The sequence below is a fragment of the Odocoileus virginianus genome, chromosome 2, assembly GCF_023699985.2.
Source record: "Odocoileus virginianus isolate 20LAN1187 ecotype Illinois chromosome 2, Ovbor_1.2, whole genome shotgun sequence".
Classification (NCBI taxonomy): domain Eukaryota; kingdom Metazoa; phylum Chordata; class Mammalia; order Artiodactyla; family Cervidae; genus Odocoileus; species Odocoileus virginianus.
Window position 1 is genome coordinate 79,295,206 of NC_069675.1, and position 24,601 is coordinate 79,319,806.

At 40.6% G+C, this 24,601-nt stretch overlaps 1 long non-coding RNA gene across 1 annotated transcript in view; it reads left to right on the plus strand.

Annotated features, from left to right (window-relative positions):
* LOC110123128 (uncharacterized) overlaps window positions 1-23,200 on the plus strand; it is a 47,530-nt gene extending 24,330 nt beyond the window's left edge. Inside the window, exon 3 of the long non-coding RNA XR_002309439.2 lies at window positions 22,951-23,200. This is a non-coding gene — a long non-coding RNA (uncharacterized lncRNA). The remainder of the gene's footprint in view (window positions 1-22,950) is intronic.
* Window positions 23,201-24,601: the final 1,401 nt, after the last annotated feature.

Genomic DNA, 24,601 nt, shown 5'->3' on the forward strand with positions numbered 1-24,601 from the left:
CTACCATCTCAGTACATCTTTCTCACCTTCCACCATCCTTCTTGGAAGAATAACTTGAGTGTTTGCTTCCATGTATTCCTCATATCACCCTTGGCAGGACATTTTCCTCACTCAAAAACTCTGTGTCAGTTCAGTTCGGTCGCTCAGTCGTGTCTGACTCTTTGCGACCCCATGGACTGCAGCACACCAGGCCTCCCTGTCCATCGCCAACTCCTGGAGTTTACTCAACCTCATGTCCAGTGAGTCGGTGATGCCATCTAACCATCTCATCCTCTGTCGTCCCCTTCTCCTCCCGCCTTCAATCTTTCCCAGCATCAGGGTCTTTTCCATTGAGTCAGTTCTTTGCATCAGGTGGCCAAAGTATTGGAGTTTCAGCTTCAACATCAGTCCTTCCAATGAATATTCAGGACTGATTTCCTTTGGGATGGACTATGTACCAGCTCTTAAAAATGTTATCAAGAACATTGTAGCTTTCAAATCAAGTCTTGCCCTTATTTTCTTTAACCACTTTGGGACACTTAAAACTGTTGGTCCTCTCTCCCTTCAGACACTACTTCCCATAGAGAAATCTCCAGCAGTGTGATTGAGCAAAAAATAATGTGTATAAGCCAGACACAGACAAATCATATGACATTACTTATATGTACAATCTTAAAAAATGATACAGATGAATTTGTTTACAAAACAGAAATAGACTCACAGAAAATGAACTTATGGTTACCAAGCAGGGAAGGGTAGGGAAGGATATATTAGGAGTTTGGGATTAACATACACACACCACTCTGTATAAAAATAGATAACTAACAAGGGCCTACTATATAGCACAGGGAACTCTACTCAATCCTTTGTAATAAACTGTCAGGGAAAAGAATCTGAAAGAGAATATATGTATATGTATATATCTAAAACTGAATAACTTTATCTATAACTGAATAACTATTCTTCAACCTCTGTTGTATTGCATTTACAATGTAAATCAACTCTTCTTCAATAAAAAATAATACATAATAAAAAGAAGTGGAGGTGGGAGTTAAGCACAAGGAAATTCACTTTCTAGTACTATAAGAGTAGCTGTATGGCAGCTTCCTTAACTTCTCTAAGCCTTGATTTCCTTATCTGTAAAATGGGGAGATACTTGTAAAGACCATATAGAGTGGCCATAAGCCTAAAATAAAAGATGATATATTACAGCTTGCATAGCCTAGAGGCCCTCAGAGCGTATCACTGCCTTATCAATTTCTCTTGAGTTTCATGTCTATGCACAATGTTTGTTCTCTTTCCCTTTTCCTAACTGCAGCTCCCTTTCCTCTGCCCATGCTATAACAAAGATGTCCCCCCCCCAAAAAAAAGAAAAAAAAAAAAGATGTCCCCAAGAGGCAATGAATGAAGAGATATAAAGGGAGTAATCTGACCTTTTGATAAGGATCAGATAGGAAGTTATAAATATAAAACTTAAAGAATAAGTCCTTGAATTTTGGCTTATTTATTCACCTCGTGCATAATATAGCCAGAAGAAGTTTTTTCTGCCGTTTCAACATTATACTTAATTCATGTTTATTTACAATAATCTCTAAAGATATTGCAACAATGTCTATATCCAGGACTCTGATGGTAGAGAATACATTTGGACTGTTTATTTATTGTGTATTCAGAGTGAATGCAAATTGTCTTATGTTCCTTGATAGGAATTAGACACGGCTTGATATATTAATGAAATCATTACCATTTCATTAAACTGTGTGTTCTGAACACAGACTACTCTGTGGCTTATTGACATGCAGCAAGTGCATTCATTCTTTTATGTGAAAAATCACAGTTGATGGACAAACACACAGCACTCAAAACCTGAAGTTTTTTGCATGAAATACTTTGCTGTACATGCATGAAATTTTGCCCCAAATAACAAAGAGTCAGATGCATTTCAATAAAGAGCAAACCATGCAAAACAATTACAAGATGACTTTTTAATCTCAGAGAAAAAGTTTTTGTCTGACTCTCAGAAACTAAGTTTGACCTATTTGGGTACGTGTATAAATTATCATGTGTAGAAATAATCGTCAACCCTGCAAACTTAGGAACAAAGTTTAAGAATACTCTTGCATAGCAACTAACATTATTAATTGATTAATTCCTTGATTAAGAAAGATAGAATAACTCAAGCCTATTAGGCATAGGCCAAGGTGAATTTCTCAAGCTTCACAATACCAAAATTATTGTATAATACTAAAAAAATTTTTTTTAAACAAAATCAACAACAATCATAAAGCAAGCCGATGGTTTGGGAAATAATCATATTTCTCAATGTTTTGAAGGATCTGCAAAGGAGTCAAAATTATTTATTAGCTTTTAAGGTCTCATGGTTATACTGGTCTAGAGCAGGCGTGAGGAGGCAGTGTTGTATCAGTGTCAGATTACAGAATCTGCACACAGGAATCTGGTTTATATTCTGTTTCTGCCATTCACCAACTGTGTGCAATCTTTTTGGTTATTTTTTCCTTTGGGGCTATATTTTACCTTCATTTCGAGAATAGGGCTCCTCCTGTACAAGTTTGACAGTATTGGATATCAAACTAGATGGTGGATATGAAAGTTTGTTGTCAGGTTGCGACACCATAAAACAGTGGGGCTTAGCACTGTTCCTGGGCCGTCAGCTGAGCTAGGCCAGGGCTCGAAGGAGCATTCCAATTTGAGAACAGCTGTGACATTTCAGCTCTCAGGCCAGGCACAAGATGTCCCTGAGATGGAGCTGGAGCTGGAACTTCCACTTATAGTGGAAGTTCCTTTTTCTTTCCTGGAGGTGTCACAGAAATGTGAGGGTCTCAGCAGCACACATAGAGGGAAGACCCCTCTGAGTCAGAAGATCCCACATCATTTTTAGGCTGGAGAGACACATGCCCCTCATGTCATATGTATCCTGGGTTTGGGATCCTTTGCTAGGCTAATTAGTGTTGGAATACAACTGTCTCTAGATTTCTTGGTGTTCAGGCATGTTTCAGGCCTTCTCTGCCTTAGAAGCTGACCAACTATAAAGTGAAAGGACAGATGCCTCTTCTCCTCTGCCATTTGCCCCCATTCTAAGGGTAATTTTAACAATAACATCTTTTTGTCTCCCCCAGGGACTGTTGTTTATATTCTGAATTAGAGACTTTCACTTCTTTCCCCATGAAACTGCATTCTGGAGTAAATTATAAGCTGTCTCTCTCTCCCCCAGAAGTGAGGTTTGGGAAGTGTGCCATGTCTTGCCATGTTACTATATAAACTCTGAGTTGTGTGATTTTGGGGTTGCGTGATTTTGGGGTTCTTCTCCTGTAGAACAAGCTGCTGCATGTGCAGGGCCATCTGACAGTCACCCAGGTGAGGGACCATCTTCCATCCTTCACAACTATGGCTTTAACAGTGACTTTCTGCATCATTTTCTGAGCCTAAAGAGTAACAACCACACAGACCTTCAGCTCAGGCTCTACCATGCCTATCTTGGTCGATTTATTCTTAGTAGTTCAGGTTTAGGAATCTTTGACTGAGGGCTGAAGACTTTTAAAACAGCGTTTAAAAAGAAACAGGCAAGTGTTTTTCTGATGGGTGCCTAGTGCATCAAAAGAGTAATTTGCACTTTTTACTGGTTAGTTTGAGTCCTTGATGTCGCCAGTGTAGAACTTCCTTGGAGCTAGATTACTGTGTGTGTTTGGGATGGCCGGATACTGGCTAAGAGAGTGGCTATTCATAGATTTTTGTCTGTGTCTCCAAACTTTTGGGAAACAAGGGACAAGATTTTTACTTGCTGGCATTTATGACATTTGTCACTAACCAAAGGTCATCCTTGATGTATTAATAGTTTAACATTCCCACAGCAATTGGTGCGCTGGGGTGAGCACAGGACTGAAGGCCAGATTTGCATCAGAGCTGGCTTCTGGTTCTGACTGTTACTAATTTGATGGCCTTGGCAAAATCACTTAATTTTGTTAATCCTCAGTTTCTTCACTTAAATTGGGATGAATGAGCTGCTTAAAAGGAATTTTATGAAGATCAAATGGGCCATGGGTGAGATATGTTTTTTAACCTAGGAGGGGAAGGGTTTTTAGTTTTCTTTAATTAAGATGTTAAATTAATTAATTATGCTATTTGCTGCTGCTGTTCAGTTGCTAAGTCATGTCTGACTCTTTGAGACACCATGGACTGCAGCTCACCAGGTTCCTTTGCCCTCCACTGTCTCCCAGAGCCTGCTCAAATTCATGTCCATCGAACCAGTGATGCTATTTAGCCATCTTATCATCTGTTGCCCCTTTCTCCTTTTGCCTTCAGTCTTTCCCAGCATCAGGATCTTTCCCATTGAGTTGGCTGTTTACATCAGGTGGCCAAAATATTGGAGCTTCAGCTTCAGCATCAGTCCTTCCAATGAATGTTTGGGGTTGATTTCCCTTAGGATCGACTGGTTCGATCTCCTTGCAGTTCAAGGGACTCTCAAGAGACTTCTCCAGCACCACAATTCAAAAGCATCAATTCTTTGGTGCTCAGTCTTCTGTATGGTCCAACTCTCACATTCATACATGACTACTGGAAAAACCTTAGCTTTGACTATATGGACCTTTATCGGTAAAGTGTCTCTGCTTCTTGATATGCTGTCTAGGTTTGTCATAGTTTTCCTTCCAAGGAGCAAGTGTCTTTTAATTTCATGACTGCAGTCACTGTCCACGGTGATTTTGGAGCCCAAAATTATGCTATATAATACTTTAAATGGCTGATATGCCAGTGTATTCCTTCTTGATGAACTTCAGGGCAAGGAGAGGAAAATAGCACGATATGTGCCTGATTTCATCCATTTTCTATTCTCTTTATAAGTTTCAGGAAGACATTCAAGTAAATATTATGAAAGTGTAATCATGTTTACACAGGAAAGCAAGCAGCCTTATTAGAGGCGTATATGCCTTGGGACAGCAGGAGCATCCAGACTGAATTCCAAGGCATAATCTCTACCAATGAGATGGTGCCCTGCTGGCAGGGACATGGGAAAGAAGACTTTCGGCTCTGGGTATCTGCCTGCTCTGGATACAGAGCGTGGAGCCCCAGGGAGAGCCTCTAGTGGGAGAAGTGTTTGGAGTTGCCACCACTGCGGGCTCTTCCCGGGTGACCACCTCTGCTGTTAGCATTGCTTTTCGGGAGTGGCCCTTGGGAGTCCTAATTATTAAAGTATTGCCACAACTAACAGGGAACGCATCCACAGGAGAGTTGTTGCTGGGACATCTATCACACAGGGATATCTCACTAAGCTGGAGAGATCAAATTGTGTCATTTTAAACTCCTTGTTATATTTCTGCACTCTGGAAACTTTACTTTGTGAATCTTCATGGTAGTTCTGTAATTCAGGTGTTATTATTTGCATTTGACCGAGGAGGGAACTGGCACTTGAAAAGTCTAAGCAACTTGACTTAAGTCATGCATATAATAAATTGTGGAGCTCGGATTTAAACTTAGATTGAATGCAAAAACCCTTGCTCTTTTTACTTTCAATACATTTTGTCACTTAATATTCTTCAGCCTCTATTAGCATCCCAGTGAGAATCATGTTTGATACCTGGAGTTGGGAAGAGACATTTTTGTCTTTAATGCACTCTCTACCAAACAGGAAGAGTCACGATTTCTCATCAGAAAATCTGATGAGGTTGTCCCACCTATTAACAGGGACATTTGACTTTTGCTATTAATATTTTGGTGCAAAATATATAGTTCACAGGGAAAAAATATAATAAAAAACTCTTCAACAAGAAAAAGAAAAGAAAAAAACCTCTCCACCCCCTTCAAGTAAATAGTCTTAAGTTTAAAAATAATGATGGCAAAAGATGGGAAATTATATGATATGTTTGAGTTTGAGAATCATGAATAAATGAGACACATATGAAAGAGAGAAAATAAAAAACATTGATAGAATTGGCCTCCTACCTATCAAACAGCATGTGCCTGAATGAGTCTCAGCATCCACTGCTGGCTTCTAAGTGGAATTACCCATTACGTGGGGAAGAAAGATTGTGGCAGCACTTCATGGCTGGTCTTAGTTAATTGGCTCACCTAGGGTCTCCCGATAAATTAGTTTCAAAATTAGTTCAAATTCTATGACAATGAAAATCAGCACATGTATTACAAATGCCCTTGGAAGAAAGTGAAGTGAAATGATCAATGGTCCTGTGTCTTTGCTTGGTATCATGTCCAAGGTGCCCCTAGGGTGGCTGAGAATTCCTGACTGGCTTAATGTCTGCGTTAATGGTGACAAAGAAGGACTGAATAGTGTTTAATGATGTTTTAAGTAGATCCTAAGTAGAGGCTCATGACCAACGTTGCAGAGTAGAGAAAATACAAATGAAGGCCTGAAACAGAGCAATAACTACAACCTTCTGCTGCAGTCAGGATTAATAATACTCAGAAAGCTCATCTGACCAGCCAGCAAGTGCAAGTCTGGATATGCTTAACAATGTGGCTTTGTTGGATATCTGAGTTTGCAAAGAAGATGCTTGGAAAGCTGAAAAAGACATTTAAGAGATGCTGTTTTCTGAATATAGATAGATATTTATTAAAGGATGCTTGTGTTTTCATAAGAACCCTCTGTTCTGAAAAAGAAGAATAAAGAATTGACTTTAGTCTCATCACCAAACAAGTGAAAGTGTTAGTTGCTCAGAGGGTGTCCAGCTCTTTGCAACTCCATGGACTATAGCCCACCAGACTCCTCTGTCCGTGGGATTTTCCAGGCAAGAATACTGGAGTGGGTTGCCATGCCCTTCTCTAGGGGATCTTCCCATCACAGGGATTGAATCCAGGTCTCCTGCATTGCAGGTAGATTCTTTACTATTGGAACCACGAGGAAAGACCAATCACGGAACAAAAAATCACCTTTAATCTTATCATGTGAATCCTTCCTGTCGATCCAGTGGAGATTTTATTTTTTAAAGCATAATTGTAATCATATTGTGAGTACAACTTATATCACACTTTCAGGTATTATTATTTAACAAGCATTTTCTTTTTAAAAAACCCTCTTCATAATTATATATTTTAATAGCTTACTTCTTGAATAAAAGTATCATAGCAAACCAGGTCTCTTATTATTATCTAGATTACTTTTTGTTTCAATTTTTCACTGCCATAAAAAATGCCATGATGAACATCTTTATATATGAAATTTACTTCCTGGCTTCCAAAGGATCCCTTTGGATTGATTTCCAGAAACAGAATTTCTGAATCAAAAAATCTGATAAGCTCTTGATACCAGCTGACAGTTTGTTTCCTGAAAGAACTTTGTGGTTTTGTCTATTAATACTGTAACATATGCTCATTAATACTAGTTGTTCTTATTTTTGAACTCAATTTAAATTTAAAAAGTATGTATTTGTTTCATTTAAAGTTATTGGATTACTGTTAAAATAGAATATTTTCCCAAGTTGGTTGCCAAATGTTTATCTTGATGCTATTTGCTTTTTAAAGTGTTCTTTGCCCATTTATCTTGAACTGGCTTTAGACTGGTCTCCCTGTCTCAGGTCTAACCATCCTCCCTTCCAGTCTCTACATGCTGCTAAAATTGTTCCTAAAATCAATACCCTCATCACATCACCACTTCCTCAGATCTGTCAAACACTGCCTGTGGCTTCTCAAGTAAGCTCACCTCTGCATGGAAAGCCACAACAATGTGGTCCAGGCTGCCATATTTCCTGCCAGACTCTGAGCACCTGCTTTGGTAAATATGGAGTTAAATATTAAAATATAGCTCTTGAGAGTTGTGTAGTAAGAGACTCACCACGGGTCATGTATTGTCTTAATTCTAGCAGGTAGGCAGTCATGGTCTCCTTGATAAGAGCATATGGATGGATGAAAGAACCACAAGGATCATCCACATCTCACCTTCATATTCCTAACAGGAAACCAAGACTGTTTTTGGATTAGATCTTCCTAGACTCCAATCCAGCCTCCGCCAGTTATCTGGCTATTCCCTGGAGCATTTCTTTAACCTCCCCAGCAATCATGCCCACCTCTTGGAGTTGTTTAGAGGATGAAATGAAATGATAAAGTGTGTTCTGCACACCAGTATGTTAGGAAATGAAAACTTCTAAATCAACGATGCTACTCTGTTAAAGTATAATTGCTGCTGTATATCCAACTCTTTGTGACCCCATAGACTGTAGCATGCCAGGCTCCTTTGTCCTCCATTATCTCATGGAGTCCGCTCAAATTCATGTCCATTGTGTCAGTGATGCTATCTAACCATCTTATCCTCTGCCACCTCCTTCTTCTTTTGCTTTCAGTCTTCCCAGCATTAGGGTCTTTTCCAGTGAGTCTGCTCTTGGCATCATATGGTCAAAGTACTGGAGCTTCAGCTTCAGCATCAGACTTTCCGATGAATATTCAGGGTTGATGTCCTTTAGGATTGACTGGTTTGATCTCCCTGCAGTCCAAAGGACTCTCAAGAGTCTTTTCCAGCAACACACTTTGAAAGCATCAGTTCTTGGGCACTCAGCCTTCTTTATGGTCCCAACTCTCACATCCACAGGCACCTTTGTTGGAAAAGTGATATCTTTGCTTTTTAATATGCTCTTTAGGTTTGTCATAGCCGTTCTTCCCAGGAGCAAGTGTGTTTTAATTTTGTGGCTGCAGTCACCATCTGCAGTGATTTTGGAGCCCAAGAAAATAAAATTTGTCACTGCTACTACTTTTTCCCTTTCTATTTGTCATGAAGTGATGGGACCAGAGACCATGATCTTAGGTTTTTGAATGTTGAGTTTTAGGCCAGCTTTTTCACTCTCTTCTTTCACCTTCATCTAGAGGCTCTTTAGTTTCTCTTCACTTTCTGCCATTAGAGAGGTATCATCTGCATATCTTAGGATGTTGATATTTCTCCCAGCAATCTTGATTCCAGTTTGCAATTCATCTAGTCTGGAATTTTGCATGATGTACTCAGTATATGAGCATATTAAAAAATAAAATAAGCAAGATGACAATATACAGACTTGTCTTACCCCAATAAAATAAAATTGTAAAGAATTTAATTCTCAGTATTTTAATTTTATAAACTCAAGAAACTTAGACTTGCCAAAATTCACAGCATGGGTTGTAGCAAGTTTGAGTAAAACAATGTTGAATTGTTGTCACTTCTGGGATTAAGGTCATTCCTTAACTGGCAGGCAGTTCTAGTAGCTTTTCCAGGAGAATCCATGTCTAAGCTGTCTGATTAGTATCATTTTACTGTTGAAAATATAAACTTCATCATACAACAAAGGCTGGTATTTGTCACTCACTGTTTGATCCCTAAAAAATGTTTTTTAAAAGTAATAAAATAATGAAAATAACATAATCTCCTCATTTAGTTTGGCAAGTGATACATTACCAAATGCCAGTTTGGGGAAAGTCTCAAGGATTACTTAAAATTTGAAATAAATGAAAAATCAGCAAAACTTAGTGACAAAAATATTAAAAAGATGGCTTGTGAGCAAAACTTTTTCTTCGTCTTCAAATGAATGTTATTAAAAGAAAAAACTCTCTGAAACTGTAAATTGTTTGTATATATTTGCAGATCTAGAAATCACTTTATTTTGAAATTTGGCATCAAATCAGAAAATATGAATACAAAGTAGTACAGAAGTCAGTGCTGTGCTAACTGAACTGGATATTAAAGAAACTATTTTCTCCTTTCAAGGAGACCGAGTTTATTAGTGACCGGAGGCCAGGAATTCAATTTGTGAAGATAGCTGGAGATTGTACATATGAATCCTTGGCTCTGAAACACTCTCCTAAATGTTAGAGATTCCAGTGGCCTAAAAATAGTTTAATGTGTCTCAGTTTTTCATGGCATTAAAAAACTAGATGTCTGGACGCGACAGGAAATGTCTCAAGTTGATTTATCTTTCACGAGTCACAAGAGTAGAGCTGATTTTCTGATACCGGGTCCTGAGTTTTATCTTTCGAGAATGGGAGAACATTCTAATTAAAATGAATCCAGTCACGAACTTGAAATATCAGGTACTTGAATGTGATTTGCTTTTTAATGATCAAGACTATTTTGCCATACATATTTTGCCCCTGGTTGGTTAGAAAGAAATTAATTCAAAGAAGTGGCAAAGTGGTGATGACAGCTGGGAATCTGGAGTCTTAGGTTCTGTCCGAAGAGTTTGGAAATTTCTCAGTGGGAGAGAAATCTCGGGCTTGGGGAGAGAGCCAGGGGGTTCTCTGTTCCCTCACTGGAGAAACCAGGGCTGCGGGCAATCGGTCAATAGGGTCTATACAAATGCATTGTCTTTAAAGGGAGAAAGGCTTCCCCAGCCCATCTACATAGAAGAGCACAGCTCACCCTTCCCCTGTTGATTCTAATTTGTAGCAGTGATCACCGGGTGATGCAAACAGAATGTATTTCTTATCTGTTGTTCCTGTGCTAGAAAGTAAGCTTTGTGAATACAAGAAATTGTCGGTTTTGTTTGCGACTGTATTGAGAGTATCTAAAACCGTACCTGCACACACTAAACCATTCTGAGTATGGGTTGCAAGAATGGGAGGCTAAATGAACAGAAAAAAACAAATCACTCCCAAACCACCCTCTAGGTTTCTCTGATCATTCAAAAAGCACTGAATGCAGAATCAGCTGTATTCCCTGGACTTTCCTCCTATCAAATATTCATCCATTCATCCATTCATTCAACCTATATCCCTGAAGCTCTTATATTGACCTCTGCTCTGGAAGTTAATTTCTGCGTGCTTCGAACAGCTTGAGCATTCCACAATACTTTATACTACGTTGGACTCTGTATATTACATGACAACTATAATTTGATTTAATATTGTTTTATGTTATATAATTATATTATACAATACAATATTATATTGTAATATATGTGTAACATAACTATGCATATTTTTCTCCTGTTAGACTCAGAACTCGATAAAGTTAAGAATTGAACTGCAATCATTTTTTTTGTCTCTGAAAATGTCCAATATCTTGCATAATATATGGTAAATATTCCATAAATGATTTTGGACTAAGCAGTCAATTATGATAGAATATATATGAAAATCCTGTAAGAAAGATCTGGAGCGTGGATAGGTCATTAGCAGGAATCTTCCATCAACCTTGTACTCCTTGTAAAGACATCAATTCACTCTATGTTATACAGCCATTTTTTGTTTGAGGCCTCTAAGATACTGTGGCCTCTAAGATACTCTTTTCTTTCCAGCCCCACTCAGCTGGGAGGGACACTGTGCTGTGATGGAGTCAGGCACACTTGTGCTCAAGAGTTGTTCCCAGCCTTTGCCAGCTGAATCTCAGTTACTTCTGCAAAATGGGGAGAGGAATTCTCGCTTCACTAGGCCCTTTTGATGGTGAAGTGAGAAAATGATTGTCAAGAGCCCAGGCGTGCCTGGCACATCACAGGCTCTCAGCAAGCAGTTGCTCTGATCTCCTTGGCTATGGAATCAGGGCTATTCCAGAGGCCTCCTGCTCTTGCCTTCACTGAACATTTTTGTCCGTAAGGAAATTAGAAGCATTGTTTATTTATTATGCTTCACCACTGATTATTTAGTATTTGTCACCAGCTTCCTCAGTTTCTCTGTACCATTCATTATAGTCATATTACCTGAGCATTATAAACCCTGGAAAAGAATCTCTTTTGGCTTATGTTATAATGATTGCAGTCATTGGTGCTAGATACTTTGGTGCTGCACCAAGGATTTTACATATATTCTCTTTCCTTACATAACCTGGGCTCCTACCCTCTCAAAAGTGGCATCTCTCATCTTTTTAAGACATTGTCTCATTTTGGGCCAGTTTGCGGGGTTAGGATCAGAAGCAGGAAGATTGGTTTTATGTATTCAGCATTGACTAGTCTAGAGGGACCCAGGAGTTAGTGTATCCTGGGATTGTCAGCTTTTCTTTTTTCAATTCAGTCTAAGTGCTTTACTTTCAGATATGGGCAATACTGGGTTAAAGCTGACAGCTATTACTGGGCAGATATCCTGCTCTAATGAACTGATAAGAAGGGCTTGATCCAGCTCTGTTTAAGCCAGCATGGTCTCTACTCTTAGCCAATTTCACTGCCCATGTGTAAATATGCCCTGATCTAAGTCACTCACTGTTTGATTCCTTAAACACATTTTTAAAACTCATCAAAGTTATAAAAATAAAAAGAACTGTGATTCCTCCCTTTCAGTTTGGCAAGCGAGTTGTACACAGTGTTGCCTTGTAGGCAATGAGAACTATCATCAAACCAACTAACATGCATGTCTGCAATTTGCAGAGTTCTCACAGTTCTTATTTGTCATTATTTTGTCATCTGGTTTCTACCATATGCATGATGGGTCCTGTTGTCTGTATGAGAAATTTGTGGCTCAAAAGATTGAAGTCATTTGCTGGAACACACAGAGAGACAGAGAGTAGATGTTGGAAATGAGGCAGGTCTACTGGGTTCCAGCTCAGTGATGTAATGAATAGATAAAAATGATTTTAAACGATCACATCTGCTCATCAGCCCAAGCATTCCTCGTACCTGCTTACTTGGCAATTACCAGGTAAGTCTGTAAATGGGCTCCTCTGAGGTCCTTCAAAACAATAGCTGTCTGTCTTGTAATGGCTAATGGCTCCTTGGTGACTGTATTGATATTTGCAAGATTCATTTGTTCTCCATGGAGAGCAGGGATGTAAACTGGAGTGGAAGCCCTCTGAAAATCAGGGCGGAGTTCCACAATCCCTGCAGCCCTGAGTTAATGGATTTTCACTGCCTCTTTCTTTCGAGTTGCCACAGATGGCTGGTAGGGCCTTGGGAAGGTTACCTGACTCGGCAGGGCCTGGGGTTTGGAGGCTTATGTGACTCCCAGAGCTGTGGTCCCAAACCACCCCCCCACCCCTACCCCGCCCACCCACAGGTCTGGTGCCTGAGCTTGTGTGCTTGCCCGAACCTTAATTAGGACAGATCCATCCATTGCCAGCGAGCTGTGCTGTGATCTCTGGAAAGATGATCAGATGTGGAGAAATTCAGCCTGCTCATTGGAAGTCAGCCCCATCACAGTACTGTCCTCTTGTGAAGGGAAGTGTATTCCACTTCAAGAGGATATGAGGGTGAAATTTTAATTGAATAAAAGACAGGAGATGCTCAGGCATGGTTCCCATAGCAACTGCAGCATGTGTGTGTGTGTATGTGTGTGTGGTGTGTATTTAATATATGCACTAGAAGAGAAATAGCAGCTCATCTTCATGCGTGAGGCTAGAATATGAAACTGGAAAGGGAGGAAATGCAAGGGCCCACTGCTCGTATATGTTCTCTTCCACATGGCAACAACCAACTACACCCCTCTTTTCTTTCCTTGGCTTCATGGAGCCGCCTCGCACAAGGACACTGTGAGGACAAAGCCACTGGCTTATAAGAGGCAGGGTCCTATAATAGGTCTGCTGCACGCCCGCCTTTGTTTCTGCAGAGGGTTCTATCACCTGATCCATGAGCGTGGTGGGAGTGGGGGCTTTGTGGGCAGACAGCCTGGGTCAAGTACAGCTGTCACTAATCAGCTCTGTGAACTTGGACCCGTTTCTTGACTAAGCAGAGCCTTTTTTGTTTATTTGTCTTGTTTATTTTTCAAACCAATCAAAGGGAGAATAAATTGACTTGTCCAGTGTAGCATCACCCTGGGAGGAAGTTAGAAGACAAAGATTAGGAGCCATGCTTTATTTCTTTTCAGGGACTGGCAGGAGTGGCAGGAAACCCCACCTGGCTGGGGTTGTGCTGTTTAACTGGAAGTCACCATGACTTGGAAGGTTGTAATATTTGCTGGCTACAGATAACATGTAAAGAATATTACAGCAAACAGAGGAGGCTTTCTGGAAGGGAGCCATGAGGAGAAAGGAAAGTGGGCAAATGCAAGATGAACTGGGCTTGTTCCCCTGTGTATCTTGCACCTGTCTCTTCTGTGGGCACCTCGAGCCCAGCAACTTCGGGCTTATTTCAGGGACCCAAGACCCAGTTCAGCATCAGGTGGCTTGGTCAGTGCTGGGAAAAAGCTGGGCTGAGCTGAATCTGACCTAGTTTATTTGGCAGAGAAGCAAGTTTATGTGCCAGACCAGAGAGTGAAGAGATGCAACTCATAATTTATTCAAGTATTTGGCATCCCTTTATTTTTATAAACAAAAGCAGGAAATCACTGTGATAGGGTCAGAAACTTGGACTTGGTATATTCAAGTAGAGGCTTTTAAAAAAAAGTCTGCTACTTTTCCTGTTGTTGTTTGGATATGAGTCTTTCTGAAAATTCCAGTGAGTCTCTGCTGGGTGACTTGGGATGAAGAGGAGGGATCTTCACTTTGCACACAGCTTTGCTGGAGAGAAAATTGAGGGGGTGGCGGCAACTTTTTTCTTCGGTGCCCTTGAAACATTTTGTACTTGGCTTATCTAAGGAAGGAGTGATTTTCTCCTAATATCAGCATCTGCTTCTCCGCCCTTTGGAAGGCAGGCAGAGCTCTGGGGTCCCCCGGCAGACGGCTCCTTCCCACAATATTAAATTCAGCCTCGTCAAGTCAAGGTTGGGAACAGTGTTCCAAGCACCCGAGGGCATCTGTCATCTTGAAGAGGCAACAGAATCTTCCGACAGCCCAGAGCAATTATTTTGGAAGTATTTCCCTCTGGGCTGTGGTAAGAGCAGGTGGACAAGGCAAGAGCAGATGTCTCCTCTCTTGGAGGGGGCCTTTGACCTTGGAGGACAACGCCTAGTGTAATGACGCATGCAGTTTGGTGTCGAGACTCTCTGTGTTGGAATCTGGACTCCACCAAGCCTTTGCTTTGTGACCTTGGATAAATTGTGTCACCTCTCTGGGCTTCTGTTTCCCCATTTGTAAATTGGAATCTCAATACTGTTTATTCTTAGCTGAGAGAGTCATTTGTGGTGATGCTGGTGGTTTAGTCGCTCAGTTGTGTCTGACTCCGTTCGACTTCATGGACTGTAGCCCACCAGGCTCCTCTGTCCATGGGATTTCCCAGGCAAGAATACTGGAGTGGGTTGCCATTTCCTTCTCCAGGGAATCTTCCCAACCCAGGGATCGCGAACCCAGGTCTTCTGCATTGCAGGAGGTTTCTTTACTAACTGGGCCACCAGGGAAGCCTGAGAGAGTCATTAGGATTAGACAAGCTAAGACTTCCATGATGCTACAGTGGGTAGGAATCCACCTGCCCATGCAGGGAACTTGGGTTTGATCCCTGGTCCAGGAAGATCCCACATGCCTTGGAAGAACTAAATTCCTGTGCCATAGCTACTGAAGCCCAGGAGGCTAGAACCTGTGCTCTGAAATAAGAGAAGGCTCAACTAGAGAAAGTCCGAGTGTAGCAATGAAGACTTAGAGCAAGCAAAAATAAATAGATTAATAATTAATTAATAAAAAAACAAGGTAATACATGTAAAAGTCTTGAGAGGTTGATGCCTGGCACACAGCACATAGACATAAATATTAGCAGCTGCTGTTGCTCTCAGCGTCCTGATGATTCTCACCGTCACTGTGATCCAGTGAGATCTCTTCTATGTTCTCTGGACTCAGAATCACGTGGCATTTATTGGGGATCTACTGTGTGCTCAGGACAGTGACGGTGACTGCTGACGGGACCAGCAGCAGGGTCTGGTGGGGAAGACAAGACAGAACAAGGAGTGGCCTCAGGACCACGCTATCCAGGGTGCGGGCGTGCCTGGCAGCTAAATCTCCCTGTAGCGGAGATTCGGGTACCCTGGGCTGTGACTCTCTGGGACCCTTGTTAGAAGGGAACTGGGGAGCATCACCTACCTCTAAGGTGCTGGGGGCAGCTGCAACCGTGTATGTCCTCTACCTGCCCTCCCCAGACTGCCTCCTGGCAACTGCTGGCAGCATCTCTGAACTGTGAGCTGTTACAGGCTGAGGCTGCCGCTGGGCGCGAGGGTGTCAGAGAACTTCAGCAGGTCTGAACCCTAGCAATGAATAGCATCCACCTCATCTTTTATCTCTCTATCTCCCCTACTGGAAATAATCCCTTCACCGTCTCTCACCACCTTTAATAGTTGGAACCCTAACTTTTCTCCAAGTTTACTTAAAATAGTGATCTTTCATAGGTTGCCAATTTTTCTTTTTTAAAATTATCGTCAGTTTCAAGTTTAAGGCAATTTGATCCAGTGAAACACATACTTCTTGAGTACAAATGATGACTCAATCCCTGAATCTGATCCTGGAATGTACAAGAAAAATTAGGACATATTTTCAGTTCTTACAGAGCTCAGTGCAGGGTAAGAAAAAAATGCAGGTCAACAAATGTCATTTCATGTGCCAGGTACTATGATAAGGGTAAATTCCAATTTTCAAAAAGCCCGTATAAGAGTTGTTTCTGTGCATGTTTTATCTCCTCCACCTGACTCATCTTTATAGAAGGCAAGGGACATGTCCCATTCATTTTTGTAATTTCCTCCCTCTGAGACAGTGAATAGAACATGGCTGGTATTCAATAGGTCTTTGTTGGTCTGGTTTAAATTGAATTCTACCTGGCACTCTGTTTTTTTTTTTTTTTTTAATAAATTTATTCTTTGATTTAAAAATGTTTGAAAACATATTATATAATGTTGGTCTAGGTAAGACAGATTTGAGAAGATTTGAGTTGGATTTGTCTTATTTCTGGTGGTGACTAGGTTTTTAATAAACCCAAGGAGTCAAAATAAACTACAAGGAGTCAAGATAAAATATAGTTTGAATATTTTTAGACAACTCTGAATTAGAAGAATTTGCTGGCACTTTGAAAAGGCAAATTGTGACACAAAATTATTTGGACCAGTTATAGGATTGGTGAAATTGAATGGGATGTTTTTCACTAGGGCAAGGTGTCATTCTAGAAAGTACTGTTTCCAAATGCCAAGTGAGAGAGCCATGGCCAGAGACTGCCTTAGAAAACAATAGGGATTGGAGAGAAGGAGAAAAGAAGTGAAAATACCAAATAAAGGTAAATATTCTGATTTTCCCCTTCTGTTTCCTACTAATGAAATAATTTGTCTTCACTGGGGTATACATGAACAAGCATGTGGGACTTCCCTGGTAGTCCAGTGGTTAAGACTCTGCTTCCACCGCAGTTGGGTGAGGGTTTGATCCCTGGTCTGGGAACTAAGATCCTTCATGGCCAAAAAAAAAAAAAGAGAGAGAGAGAGACAGATCTGAGTTTGAGTTAAAACAGAGAGTCACAAGTATACAAAATTGTTATGTTAGGCAATTTAGCCTATCTAATGTCAGTTTTCCCATGTATAAAATGGTACATGATCTCCAGGGCTGCTACAAGAGATGGTCCAATGAGATAAGAAATGTAAAGACGCCTGCAGAGTCCCTTGCCTGTAGTTCAGTAAATGGACCTTCCCTTTCAGGTTCTTTCCGTGAGATAACTGTGGAGAGCTTAGTGGCAGTTCAGAAATCAGGAATGTGTTCTCACAAATGTTATATAATTGTTCTTTTTGATGGTGCCATGAGCAGTGTCACTGGTATTCTCAGAAGCTGAGCGTGGAGATGTGAAGATGGAGCTGGTCGTGTGTGCATATGGGCAGCTGGTGCAGAGAATCAAAATGGGACTGAGAGGGTAACAGGCAGGAAGGCTAGGGGTCTCCAAATGGAGGAAATAGGCTGCAAGTGCCAGACGTTTTCCTCTCTCTCTTAAGCGGCAGGAGAAAACAAACAACAAGGGTCAGATTTTTTCCCTTCTCTACACAAAATTAAAAGGAGATTTCTCTTAAAATTCTATGTTGCCATGATGACACCTAGCTCCACTTGAACTTAACTTTTCCCAAACCTTGAGCTAACCATTGTGGTTTTTCTTATGGAAATTGTTTTCTTAAGCTATGTTAATGAACTATGTATTTACCCTAGACTCTGTCTTTCTTCAAGTTGGTCCCACTTAAGGCTCAGAACAATAAGGGTTCAACAAACCAGTATGTTTTACTCATATATTGTTCTCCTAATCTATGCTAATGAAACTACATATTTACTTGGAAACCTGCTTTTCTTCAAGATTCATGTCAATCATTTTATGGCCTGGGATGACTCATCTGGTGCCAATGTTATCTCAAAATGCATGTTGTGGGTGAGGGGCCTGGTGCCACTCTGAGTTTTGAGATATCTCCTTTCTCTAATTAACTGTTTGCTGATAGGTATATAAATACTCCTAAAGGCTAGCAGGGGGCACTCTTTCTGCCCCCTGCTGATGTCTATGTCAGAAGCTTTGTTTATCTCTTTTATACTTTAATAAAACTTTATCACACAAAAGCTCTGAGCAATCAAGCCTCGTCACTGGCCTTGTCATTAGCCCCAGATTGAGTTCCTCTTCTCTGGAGGCCAAGAATCCCAACGTGTTTCACGGCTCAGCAACAACCTTTCAGCACTGAGATGCTGGGTTCAAGTTGAGGCTTGTGTGGATGGTGCACTGTTGAGGTTTGTATCACCCCCTCTCTCATCTGGCAAGGACTCTTGGCCAGTGTGATTGGTGGGGTCCTTTGCCACCTGCAGATCACTCACCTGGAAGCCTTTGCTGCTCCTCACTCAAGCCTGTTGGGTTTCAGACACTGGTATGGGGTGTGCATGATATTTGGGGCTCCTAGGACTGTTTCAACCAAAGGAAATACTCAGATTCAGAGCTGATTCCATATAAACCTGGGTACAGTCCCTGCTGGGAGCAGCCCTGGGCCATACCTTGAAAAATGAAGAAATGACTATTTATTTGAAGCACCTCTAGGTCCAACATGCGATGATCATATATTTTTTAAAAATTTTATTTATTTTTGGTTGTGCTGGGTCTTTGTTGCTGTGTGGGCTTTTTTCCTAGTTGCAGCAAGCAGGGGGCTACCTTCTGTTGTGATATTCTGGTTTCTAACTGCAGTGGCTTTTCTTGTTGCAGAACATGGGCTCTAGGACATGTGGGCACATTAGTTGCTCCATGGGCAGGTGGGATCTTCCCAGATCAGGGATGGAGCCCATGTTTCTCCTGTATTGGCATGTAGATTCTTCACTCCTGAGCCACCAGGGAATCCTGGCAATGTATTTTCATTGTCCAGAGCAGGATGCTTTTGAGAATGAGTGAGGGCATCATAGAAATTGTGCTGGGATGTCAGGCACAACTAAGACTGTCCCGGACCAAAGCAGGATGTAAGATCATCCTTGTCAGAGAGCCTGGGCAAAGGGGTGTGTATTAGATTGTTCCGTCTGGAGTTACCTTCATTGTCTTTGCAAGGGCTTCAGCCCATAGCTGAATATCCATCTTGATTTGGTTGATTTCCTTTAGCTACAATTAAGAGCTTAATTTTCTGAAGACTCCATTATGAGAAAGACACACTAGGATTTGTGAAGAATAATGTAAATACTTTCATTTGCATAATTATTTACAGTTTACAGAGTATTTTCACACACATTATGTCACCAATCTGGACCTCCTCCCTAAATTTCAAACCTCTAAACAGCAAACCTCCTATCTCTGAAATATAACAGAGTCCTCACTGCGCTCTGCAGTGTCTGTCTGTCTGTCCCATGCCTATTTCTCTTCCTCCAGGAAGCATTCTCTGATCTCAACACATCATCCCTACTCTCAAAAAAAGGTGGCCCTCCTTAGTAACCTATGTGCTTATCTACCTTGCTTACTAGAGAGTGCTTCTTTGAGGAAGGAGTGGGGTTGATTCTCTGCTGCATTCCAAGAACCAACTCAGAGTAGGAACTCGGGGAAAAGTTGCTGAATAAATGGAGCTGGGGCTTCCCAGGTGGTTCTTCCCAAGAATCCGCCTGCCAATGCAGGAGATACAAGAGATGTGGGTTTGATCCCTGGTTCAGGAAGATTTCCTGGAGGAGGAAATGGCAATCCACTCCAGTATTCTTGTCTGGAGAATGCCATGGACAGAGGAGCCTGGTGGGATCCAGTCTATGGGGCTGTGAAGAGTCAGACACAGCTGAGCAACACATAGACAAACACACAATGAATCGGACCTGACTGGTGCTTCTCAATCACCTGAAGAGCAGCCCTGGGTGGGGCTGGAGATTCTGCATATCCACCAAGCACCCCGGTGATGCTGAGGCTGTAGTCCTTGGACCATAGTTTGGGTAGGTGTGCAAGCACTAATATTTAAACCTGATTGTTCACTGAAATCACCTGGGAAAGTTTTAGATTGCTCCATGCCTGGAGCACACCTGTGGATTTTCTGATTAGATGGATAAGGGTACACTTGGGCATCAACAATTTTTATAGTTTCCCAGATGTTTCTAAGTATATAGCAGAGTTTGAGAACCAGGATACTGTAGGGAAATTTGCCATGACTATGTAGCTTTCAAAGGGAAGGGTGTGGTTCCATATAAACCTAGAAAGGTGAGTGTTAATTGTACCTTATAAATTCAGAGTTCACAAAGGACTTTAAACATGCATCCATTATTTCATTAGTTCCTTACAACCTGGGAGGAAGGCTTTTTCACATGAGAAGCAGACTCAGCAAAGTGAAAGAAAGTGAAGTCGCTCAGTTGTGTCCAACTCTTCGCGACCCCATGGACTGTGTAGCCTACCAGGCTCCTCCATCCCTGGGATTCTCCAGGCAAGAATACTGGAGTCGGTTGCCTTTTCCTTCTCCAGGGGATCTTCCTGACCCAGGGATCAAACCCTGGTCTCCTGCATTGCAGGCAGATGCTTTACCCTCTGAGCTACCAGGGAACTGAACAAGGTGATCCTTAAAAGCAGAGCTGTGAATCAAACTTTAAAAAAAAACTTCAAATGTATTTTTTTTTCTGAGGTCGATGGAAAAAACAGGGTGGTTAAGTCAAGTCCCAGCCCTGACAGTTGAGCTGCGGGTCACTTGAGTTTGGACCTCATGTTTGTTCTCTGTTTCAACCCCTCCCCCATGCTCATGACACCCAGGCAGCCCTCCTGGGCAATGGGTCCTGCCAGCTCCTCTGTGTCTCCTCTAGGTCCTTGGATGAACACACTCCTGTGCTCTCCCCTTATCCAGCTGTCAAACTCCCATACTATTATTTTTTTTTCACTTATTTTTATTAGTTGGAGGCTAATTACTTTACAATATTGTAGTGGTTTTTGTCATACATTGATGAATCAGCCATGGAGTTACATGTATTCCCCATCTCGATCCCCGCTCCCACCTCCATCTCTACCCGATCCCTCTGGGTCTTCTCAGTGCACCAGGCCCGAGCACTTCTCTCATGCATCCAACCTGGGCTGGTGATCTGTTTCACTACAGATAATATACATGTTTCGATGCTGTTCTCTCGTAATATCCCACCCTCGCCTTCTCCCACAGAGTCCAAAAGTCTGTTCGGTACATCTGTGTCTCTTTTTCTGTTTTGCATATAAGGGTTATCATTACCATCTTTCTAAATTCCATATATATGTGTTAGTATACTGTAATGGTCTTTATCTTTCTGGCTTACTTCACTCTGTATAATGGGCTCCAGTCTCATCCATCTCATTAGAACTGATTCAAATGAATTCTTTTTAAATGGCTGAGTAATATTCCATGGTGTATATGTACCACAGCTTCCTCATCCATTCGTCTGCTGATGGGCATCTGGGTTGCTTCCATGTCCTGGCTATGATAAACAGTGCTGCGATGAACATTGGGGTGCACGTGTCTCTTTCAGATCTGGTTTCCTTGGTGTGTATGCCCAGAAGTGGGATTGCTGGGTCATATGGCAGATCTATTTCCAGCTTTTTAAGAAATCTCCACACTGTTTTCCATAGTGGCTGTACTAATTTGCATTCCCACCAACAGTGTAAGAGGGTTCCCTTTTCTCCACACCCTCTCCAGCATTTATTGCTTGTAGACTTTTGGATAGCAGCCATCCTGACTGGCGTATAATGGTACCTCATTGTGGTTTTGATTTGCATTTCTCTGATAATGAGTGATGTTGAGCATCTTTTCATGTGTTTGTTAGCCATCTGTATGTCTTGGAGAAATATCTGTTGAGTTCTTTGGCCCATTTTTTGATTGGGTCATTTATTTTTCTGGAGTTGAGCTGGAGGAGTTTCTTGTATATTTTTGAGATTAATCCTTTGTCTGTTGCTTCATTTGCTATTATTTTCTCCCAATCTGAGGGCTGTCTTTTCACCTTGCTTATAGTTTCCTTTGTTGTGCAAAAGCTTTTAAGTTTCATTAGGTCCCATTTGTTTATTTTTGCTTTTGTTTCTGAAATTCTGGGATGTGGGTCATAGAGGATCCTGCTGTGATTTATGTCGGAGAGTGTTTTGCCTATGTTGTCCTCTAGGAGTTTTATAGTTTCTGGTCTTACATTTAGATCTTTAATCCATTTTGAGTTTATTTTTGTGTATGGTGTTAGAAAGTGTTCGAGTTTCATTCTTTTACAGGTGGTTGACCAGTTTTCCCAGCACCACTTGTTAAAGAGGTTGTCTTTTTATCGTTGTATATCCTTGCCTCCTTTGTCGAAGATAAGGTGACCATAGGTTCGTGGATTTATCTCTGGGCTTTCTATTCTGTTCCATTGATCTATATTTCTGTCCATACTCACTTTAATACTCGGCTCGGAGGTCCCTGCTTCCCTTGGCCAATGGTAATCCCTCCCACAGGCACCTCTTTAGTGACCACTGCTGTCTATTTCTTCTTTTACTTCTTCTAGCCTGTGAGATCTTCAACTCTATGAGCCATGTCTTGTTTTCTTGTACTCCCTACACACATTACAGGGTCTGATACTGATTTGCTCAGTAAATATGTTAAATAAAAAGAGTGATGAAATTAATCTGCTTTGGAGAGACGTTTTAAGATGATAAAGACTAGGAAGACTTAAAAAATTACTTTAGAAAGTTAAAAACATGTTGTTCAATGTAAGATATTATATTGCTATTATTATTCATAGTAATATTGTTGTTTATTAATTTTATTTTAGCCTTCCAGGATGCAAACCTACTTATGCATTTTTGTATCTGAAATTTCCAATTGGTTAAATAAGTCTTCTTGTTGCTTTACTAGTTCAAGGATATGATGAGAAGAAGTCTCATTTAAAGTTAATCTCAAGATGGGGAACAAAAGAAAAAAAGTTACCCATAATCTCACCACCCAAGTGTACACTGGTAAAATTTTGATATATTTCTTTCCAGTCTGTTCTTTGCACACTGTGTTTTCTAAAATAGAGTTGTAATTATGCTGTTTGTGTTCCACTTAAGATTTTAGCACTTTTTCACTTAAGATTGTAACATACTTATTCCCACCAGTTGTCCCTACTTTTACAGGCATCTTTTTCAGTGGCTGTGTACTGTATAACAACTGTGGTTGTATAGACCACAGATTACATAGGAGTTACCCAGCTACTGGACATTGAGATTGTGCTTTTTGTTTTCATCTATGTTGAATGATGCTACAGTGCTGATTTGTGATAAAGACATTTCTCTGAATTTAGGATTATCTCTTTGGGGGTCAATTTCCAAAGGAGTAATCCCCCAAATTTATTGCTTTTCATTCACCAAAAGCAGTGTATGTGAGTGATCACTTCATTGTCCTGTTTACAGAACTAGGTATCATAAAATCTTCAGTTTTGGTTAATTTGATAGGTGAAAAAAGTTATTTCACATTAATTTGCATTTCTCTTATTACTAGGGAGTTTGAATAAATATCAAATGTTTAGCATGGATTTAGAGGTTCTTCTGAATTTAAAAGGAGTTTTTAATATATAAACTTCCCAGGCAACTATTATCTGCCTCTCCCTACTGTAAGAACTTATAATTCTGTAATGTATAAATATCAGTGTCTTATTTAATAGACATTCAGTGAGCTCCATCTCTGCTAAATGCAAATGAAAGATGGTATCTACCCTTTCCATAGATGTTCAAAAACTTTCCTATCGTATATTAAAAAATTATTTTCTTTTAAAAATGTAGTTAATATTACAATTAGTTTGGTAAATGAAAAGATGTCTACAGAATCATATTTTGCTTGTTGGACATAATATTGTCTCTTTCAAAATTACATATTACTTGAGAAATTCATCAAATTGAGAATTGAGAATGGGAGGGAGGCTGGTAGGAGAGGAGGAGGTTAGGAAACCAACCTCAAAGTTCATCAAATCTTGATTACTGGGGTAAGATATCAACTAAGTAAGAAATGTGCTTTCTTGGTGGTTCAGTGGTAAACAATCTGCCTGCCAATGCAGGAGACATGGGTTCAATCCCTGGTCCAAGAAGATCCCTGGAGAAGAAAATGCAACCCACTCCAGTATTCTTGTCTGGAGAACCCTATGAACAGAGGAGTCTGGTGTGCTGCTGTCCATGGAGTCACAAAGAGTCAAATACGACTCAGTGACTGAACAAGAAAAACAGCAAAGAAATGCATAGAAAATAAAGCAAAAGAAAACATATCAAAATGTATTTAAACATTTCCCTACTGTTGAGTATTTGGATGAATTGCTGCTTGTAGCTCTGAGCATAAAAGAAAATCTGTGTGGTAGGATTATGGGTAATATAGAATTTTTTCCCTTTATGCTTTTCAAGTTTTTGTCATTATCCTTTCTTATTTTTAATTATCAAGTGAAATTGTTGTATTAAAATTATTAGTACTAGTGGTTCCTTTTTCATATGGTGTTTTAGCAAAGTATTGTACTTCACTACATTTATTGCAAACTTATTTA